Below are 6,339 nucleotides of genomic sequence, written 5' to 3' on the forward strand. Positions count from 1 at the left end.
TCCTAATCCTTGGACCTTACTACCTGTATCTAGGTGTTGGCATAGACGGTCTCTTCCCATGAGGCCATGCATGTGGCTTACCCATAGGCTGAAGGCTTTGAGGACAAATTTTGTGAGGTGATGGTAAAGCAATGAGAAACTTTGACAACAGGTGAACGCAGCAAAGCCATTAGTAGTGAGTCATATAAAACTTAGTATTTGGAAGAGGACATTTGAAAAAATTGCTATTTTATTGAGAACTTTGTAGAAGTGAGTCGTTTGAAATGAGAAAATAAAAGGTGTTTGTTGCTGTGGAACTCATGTTAATTATTAGGAATTTTATACATAAAAACATGAAATAGTCTTGAAATTCTCAAAATGCTATGGGAATTTTTATAAATATCAGTTCTTTTTATTTTCTTATATGCTATGTTGGGTTTTCTACTTTACTATTTATATTGAAAAGGAAAAAAGGTCTTTACTAAAACCATTTCCCACATATTCTTTGTAGCTTTTACAGTGGGAATGATTTTTTTGCCAATGAAAGCTGTGGTAATACAGCAATTAACTGTTAAAAGGAAATCGAGAATAACTTGAAGGTATAACCTTTGGTGGCCAATGTGCAAGGAGTGTGAAAAGAAAGTGCTTAGAATGCTGCAAAGCTCTGAACAGATGTCTTCTAAAACAAAACAATTTTATTGATACATATGCATAAAGGATACAGTTTATCCAAAATGTACAATCAGTATTTGGTATAATCACATAGTTGTGCATTCATCACTTCATTCATTATTCAATAATAATAATGAAAAACAAACAAGGAAATTCTTCACCTCTCAATCTCTCTGTTTCCCCTGCTGTATATAGCTGCTATTTCTGGCTATTATTGTACAATTTATTTATTAAGCAGTTTTTTTGAGATATATTCACATATCACACAATCCATCCAAAGTGTATCATCAATGGCTTTTAGTCTAATCACAATGTTGTGCATTCATCACCACAAAAAATTTTAGAACAATTTCATTTCGAAAAAGAAAAACTCCACACCCCTTAGCAGTCCTTCCACAGCCCTACATAACCACTAAACTAATTTCATCTTTATAAATGGATTTATATTTACATTTTATATAAATGGACTCATAAAATATGTAGTACTTTGTGGTTTCTTTCACTTAGCATAATGATTTTTTTTGTCTGATAATAACATCTTGTAGTAATAACATACGTTTGTTCAGTGTCAAAGAAAAATGATTTTATATATGCAATTTTACTGTAGCATATTTCACATGCAGTTTTACTGTGCTATACAGTCTCATTTTTTAGCTTTCCTTTTAGTGATATACATGACCTTAGACTTTCCCTTTAACCACTTTCAGATCCACAGTAGTACTGCTAGTTACAGACATTACGTTGGGCTCTCACCTTTTCTATTCATTTCCAAAGATTAGCACACATCCTTTTTATCAATTCTGCACATGTTAACTAACCCTAGCTTTCCATTCACTAACCTTATTCTATTTTTTAGTGACCCATATTCAATGTTATTAACTCCATGAGATTATACAGTATATTTAGTTCATAGTAATGTAATCATACAGTATTTGTCCTTTTCTGTCTGACTTGCTTCACTCAACATAATGTCCTCCAGGTTCATCCATGTTGTCATATGCTTCACGACTTCATTTCTTCTTACAGGTGTATAATGTTCCATTGTGTGCATACATTACATTTGTTTATCCATTCATTGGTTGATAGATACCTGGGTTGGCTCTAATTTTTGTCAATTGTAAATAATGCCACTGTGAACATCAGGGCGCAGATGTCTGTTTATGTCACTGCTCTCAGTTCTCCTGGTATATACCCAGTAGGGGTATTTGCTGGATCACGTGGCAAATCTATATTCAGCTTCTTTAGGAACTGCCAAACAGGCCTCACAGTGGCTGTTCCATTCTGCATTCCCACCAACAGTGAGTAAGTTTTCCTGTCTCTCTACATCCTCTTCAACACTTATAATTCTCTGTCTTTTTAATAGTGGCCGTTCTGACAGGTGTGAAATGATATCACATTGTAGTTTTGATTTGTATTTCTCTAATTGCCAGTGACATTTACTTCCTTTCATGTGCTTTTTTGCCATTTGTACTTCTTCTTTGGGCAAATGTTTATTTGTCTATTTGAGTCTTTTGCCCCTTTTGTTATTTTTTTTGAGATACTGGGGCATCTCAGATTGAACCCAGGACCTCTATATGTGGGAAGCCAGTGCTCAACCACTGAGCGACATTGGCTTCCTGGAGTTGGTTTTTCATTGTTTGCTTATTGCTTTTTTTTTTTTTTTTTTGGTTTTTGTTTTTAGGAGGCACTGGGAATCAAACCTGGGACGTCCCATGTGGGAAGCAGGTGCTCAAGTGCTTGAGCCACACTCACTCCCTTTTGCCCATTTTTTAATTGGGCCATTTGTCCTTTTATTGTTGACTTGTAGCATTTCTATATGTATCATGGATATTAAACCATTATTGGATATGTGATTTCCAGATATTTTCTCCCATTGAGTCATCTGCCTTGTCACCCTTTTGACAAAGTCTTGTAAGGTGCAAGTGTTTAATTTTGAGGAAGTGCCATTTATCTATTTTTTTTCCTTTGCTCATGCTTTCAGTGAAAGGTCCAAGAAACCACCACCTACTACAAGGTCTTTAAGATTTTCCCTACATTTTCTTCTGGTAGTTTTATGGTCCTGACTTTTAAATTTAGATCCTTAAACCACCTTGAGTTGATTTTTGTATAGGGAGTGAGGTATGAGTCTTCCTTCATTCCTTTGGTTATGGATAGCCAGTTCTCCCAGCACCATTTGATGAAGTGACTGTTTTGTCCTGTAAACATGGACTTGGTAGGTTTGTCAAAAACCAGTTGGCTGTAGAGGTGATGATTTATTTTTGGACTCTCAATTCTGTTCCTCTGATCAATGAGTCTATTGTTATGTCAATACCATGCAGTTTTGATCACTGTAGTTTTGTAATATGTTTTGAGGTCAGGCAGTGAAATTCCTCCACCACTTTTCTCTTGTAGAATGCTTTTAACTATTAGGGTGCACTTTCCCTTCCAAATGAATATGATAATTGCCTTTTCTATTTCTGTAAGTAGGCTGTTGGAATTTTAATTGGTATTGCTTTGAATCTATAAATCAGTTTGGGTAGTATTGACATCACAATATTTAGTCTTCTAATCCATGAACGTGGTATGTCTTCCCATTTCTTTAGGTTGTCCTTGATTTTCTTTTTATCATTGTTTTGTAGTTTTCTGCATGTAGGTTCTGTACTTCTTTTATTAAATTCTTAAGTCTTTTAATCTTTTTGCTGCTATTGTAAAGGAATTTTGCTGATTTGCTTTTTAATTTAAAAATTTATTTATTCCTCGCCCCTCCCCACCATGGTCTGCTCTCTGTGTCCATTTGCTGTATGTTCTTCTGTGTCCACTTGTATTCTCATCAGGTGGCACTGGGGATCTGTGTCTCTTTTTGTTGCTCTTTTTGTGTGCAGCACCACTCCTGGGCAGGCTGCAGTTTTGTGCGGGGTGGTTCTCCTTGCACAGGGGCCATTCCTTGCTCGGGGGGCACCCCTGCAAGGGCCAGCACTCCTTGCCTGCAGCAGCACTGAGCGTGGGCCAGCTCATCACACAAGCCAGGAGGCCCTGGACATCGAACCCTTGGACCTCCTATATGGTAGGTGGACTGGTAGGTGGACACTCTATCTGTTGAGCCATATCTGCTTCCCACTGATTTGCTTTTCAGATTGATCAATACTAGTGTTCAGAAATATTACTGATTTTTGCATTTTGATCTTGTATATTGACATTTTGCTTTTAGCTTAAGTAGCTTTTTTGTAGATATTTCAGAATTTTTTGAATATTGGGTCATGTCATCTGCAAATAGTGAGAGTTTTACTTCCTTTTTTCCTATTTGGATATCTTTTATTTATTTTTTGTTTCCTAATTGCTCTACCTAGAACTTCTAGTACATTGTTGAATAGCAGTGGTGACAGTAGCATCCTTGTCTCATTCATGATCTTAGAGGGACAGTTTTCAACCTTTCCCCCATTGAGTATGATGTTGGCTGTGGATTTTTTTTATATATACCCTTTATCATATTGAGGAATTTTCTAATCTTACAAGTGTTTTTATCAAGAAAGAATGCTGGATTTTGTTGAATGCCTTTTCTGCATCGATTGAGATGATCATGTAGGTTTTTTCTTTCAATTTGTTTATGTGTTTATGTTAATTAATTTTCTTATATTGAACCACCCTTGCATACCAGTAATAAATCCCACTAGTCTCTTGATATACTTTGGATTATATTTGCAAGTATTTTGTTGAGCATTTTTGAATCTATGCTCATTAGAGAGACTTGGTCTGTAATTTTCTTTCTTGTGTCTTTATCTGACTTTGGTATTAGGGTGATGTTGGCTTCATAAAATGTGTTGGGTAATTTTCTCTTCTCTTCTATTTTTTGGAAGAACTTAAACAGGATTGGTGTTAATTCTTTTCAAAATGCTTGGTAGAATTCGCCTGTGAAGCTATCTGGTCCTGGACTTTCCTAAGTTGAGAAATGTTTGATGACTGGTTCAAGCTTTTTAGATGTGATTGGTTTGTTAAGTTCTTGTATTTCTTGTAGCATCAGTGTAGCTCATTTGTGCATTTCTAGGAATTTGTCCATTTCCTCTAGGTTGTCTAGTTTGTTAGCATACAGTTTCTCATAATCTCCCCTTATGATCCTTTCTATTTCTGTGGGGTCAGTCATAACTTTGCCCCTTTCATTTCTGATTGTATTTATTTGTATTTTTTGTCTTTTTTTCCTTTGTTAGTCTAGCTAGGGGTTTGTCAATTTTACTGATCTTCTCAAAGAAACAGCTTTTGTTTTTTGTTAATTTTCTTTCTTTCTTTATTTTTGTTTTCAATTTCATTTATTTCTGCTCTAATCCTCATTATTTCTTTCCTTCTGCTTGGCTTTGGAATGGTTTGCCACTCCTTATCTAGTTTCTCTAGTTGTTCAGTTAGATCTATGATTTTAGCTTCTTCACCCTTAATAAAAGCATTGAGGGCTCTAAATTTCTCTCTCAAGACTGGCTTTGCTGTATCCCATAAGTTTTGATAAGTTGTGCTCTCATTTTTATTCGTCTCAGTATATTTACTAATTTCACTTGCAATTTCTTCTTTGACCCACTGGTTGTTTAGAAGTGTGTTGTACACTCGATGAACTTGAGAATTTACCTCTTTCTTGTCTATATTGATTTCCAGTTTCATTCCATTGTAATCTGAAAAGGTACTTTGTATAATTTCAGTCTTTTTATATTTATTGAGACCTAACATGTAGTCTATTCTGGAGAAAGATCCATGGGCACTTGAGAAGAATATGTAACTTGCTGAGTTTGGGTGCAATGTTCTGTATATGTCTGCTAGGTCTAACTCATTTATCATATTATTCAAGTGCTATGTTTCCTGTTGTGATGGTTAGGCTAATATGTCACCTCTGCCAGGTAATTGTGACCAGTTGTTTGGTCAAGCAAGCACTGGGCTAATTGTAATACAAGGACAATTATGAGCTTTAGTCATCAGTGAGTTTACTGCATAGATGACTGATTACATTTACATCGACCAGGGAAATTGTACTAAGTGATGCTTTATCCAATCAGTTGAATGCCTTAAAAAGGGAAGTAATTTCAGCATTCAGAAGAGAATTTCCTAGTTTGTCCCTCGACAGTCAACATCTCATGGAAACTCATCAAGGACCTTTATTGGACTTTTATCAGAACCCCTGGTTTGCAGCCTGCCTGCAGAACCTGGACTTGTGCATCCCCATGGTCACGTGAGAGAATCTTATAAATTTTATACTCTTTACAGATATCTCCTCTTGATTGTTTCTCTAGAGAACCCTGACTAATACAGCTTGGTACCAGGAGTGGTTCTTGAGTAACAGAATCATAAACATGGGATGTCTGAGGTGGTTCTAGGAGTTTTGCAGTTGGCTCTCTACTCTAATTGAACTCAAGAGTACTAATGACTCTTTCCAATAATGAAGAGGTTACTAACAGTCCATGGTGTGAGTTGGCAATGGAGATACCCAAAATATCATTTATTTAAAATTTTAAAAAAAAGCAAGGATCTGGGTGAAAGTGTTTTCAACACCATAACAGAGTTTTGTGGAGTCAAAAGGTCAAAAGGTAATGATGTTGGCTGGCTCCACTCTGGATACAGTTAAAAATGAAAGAGATGAGTTAAAGGCTTCAAATGTGAATGCAGCATGAATGATGTGAAAGTTTTTATGTATACTCTAAAAGAAAATCTTGTCTCCTGCAGCCACAGGCTTGAGAT

The sequence above is a fragment of the Dasypus novemcinctus genome, chromosome 17 (assembly GCF_030445035.2).
Source record: "Dasypus novemcinctus isolate mDasNov1 chromosome 17, mDasNov1.1.hap2, whole genome shotgun sequence".
Lineage (NCBI taxonomy): Eukaryota > Metazoa > Chordata > Mammalia > Cingulata > Dasypodidae > Dasypus > Dasypus novemcinctus.